General features: G+C 37.7%; 1 protein-coding gene across 1 annotated transcript in view; it reads right to left on the bottom strand.

Moving 5' to 3' along the window:
- adamts2a (ADAM metallopeptidase with thrombospondin type 1 motif, 2a) overlaps nucleotides 1-1,814 on the bottom strand; it is a 91,548-nt gene that overhangs the window by 86,190 nt on the left and 3,544 nt on the right. The gene's annotated exons all lie outside the window — the stretch shown is intronic.

Raw genomic sequence — 1,814 nt, 5'->3', positions numbered from 1 at the left:
AGGAGGAATTCGGGGCAAGGGAAGGAATCCATGGGATAAACACAACGGAAAGAAAAACACTGAGGAAAAAACGGAAAACAAACGGAGGGGAGAACACGGAAGTTAAACTTTTAGTGGGTCAGTTATTCTGTCACGGTCAGGGTGTTGAGAGATCAGGCAGGACGATGAAGATGACGAATAAACGGATATTTAATCAAGAAACAACAGGAGATCCAGACAGGGTAGACATCACACAGGGTAACATTCACAGGAACATGGACATTGACATTTACAATAACCGACAAACTAGAATACAGGAGACAGGAACTAATAAAAGGCAGATAACGAGGGGCAGACAGGTGAGCACAATAAGGTGATTAACTACAAATGAGAACAGGAACAACCAAATAAGGACACAGAGGGAGAAACCACAGTCCACAGGGGTGTGACACTGAAGTACAAAAATAAAATAGTATTTTCTTGTAAAACATACTCTAATAATCTTTGTTTTATTTACAACTTCAACAAATAATTCAGTACAGTGTAAATAGGGTCCAAGACAACACTGGACCGCACACGTTCTTCATTGTATAAAACATATCATATCTCTTTTGAATGTAAAGTCTGTGCACAAAAAAACTTGAATTCTAAGCCTAACGCAAGTCCATGTCTTTGGGTAGTGGTATTGTGAAGTCAAACATGGGGCACTAGCACACTTCCAAATCATAAAATGACCACTGGGTCACTCAAATTGCACACTTGATGTAAAGCCATTAAGGACAGATATTTTGTGTTCTTAGATGAGAGACAGTCGGTAACATTGCCATGTTTAAGAACCCAAGCTGAACTGCGTTTGAATAAAGAATCACTTTTCAACCCATCTCTACCACATTCAAACCACCAAAGGGCATGCGAATTCTTTCGATTTCATCCAAGATATAAACACATGAATAATATCTATGTCAATCTCTAATTCATGGACAACTGCCAAGGCTGAATAGCTTTTTCAAGGGTGATTTGTGAGGAGAAATGTTTGACGGTGCAGAATGGTAGCAAATACTTAAGTCGTCCCTCTGTGATGTTATTTGGTAACACAATGTACAGCACACACGTGCAATGTTTTTTTGGGATGTCAATACATTGAGACTGGAAGCCTTCTTTCAATAGCCTTAACCATGCCAGTCAGCACTCAAACATGCACAGAATCCCGGCAGGAAGGACCTCTGGCGGACATCCAATATAAAAGCAGTTCTTACATCCAATAGCAAGTTGCTAAATCGCCTTTCAACACAGCAGTTAAGACAGCATACAACTGATCTGAATCATTACTACACTGAAGTTTTCACTTAAAACACAGTGCTCTGTTTGTACACGAGCAATTGCCATGAATGTCCATGATAAAGACAAAAACATTTTTAATCTAAAAACAAGTCCTTACAAATGTACTCTTTGTATTCATATTGGTTTCAATAAACCGATATTTTCAATGAAATTTTAGATATGTCTAAAAATGCAATGTCATGTAAAAAAAGTACATATTTTTCTTGAATACATGCTAGTATAATCTTAATCATTATTTTAAGAAAAGCTTTTTTGTGCAAATATCATGAAGAACTAAATAATAAAATATATTCATAAACTAATTTATATTATTATTTATCATGTCACACAACATGATATTTTACCTGAACCTGAACTAACCCTAAAAAGGTCAAATTATGCAATATTAAAGAGAGCTGATCCGTGCTGGTCGCTGAGGAAATACATCAACTTCGCACTGTGGATCGCCTTTCACCGTGGACGAAGCGGAGTCCAGCCGGGGGTCGTCACATGTG

Source organism: Sinocyclocheilus rhinocerous, unplaced genomic scaffold (genome assembly GCF_001515625.1).
Source record: "Sinocyclocheilus rhinocerous isolate Xijiao unplaced genomic scaffold, SAMN03320098_v1.1 scaffold22, whole genome shotgun sequence".
NCBI classification, from domain to species: domain Eukaryota; kingdom Metazoa; phylum Chordata; class Actinopteri; order Cypriniformes; family Cyprinidae; genus Sinocyclocheilus; species Sinocyclocheilus rhinocerous.
The sequence above is the reverse complement of the archived record's forward strand: the minus strand, read 5'-3'. Positions and strand labels throughout refer to the sequence as shown.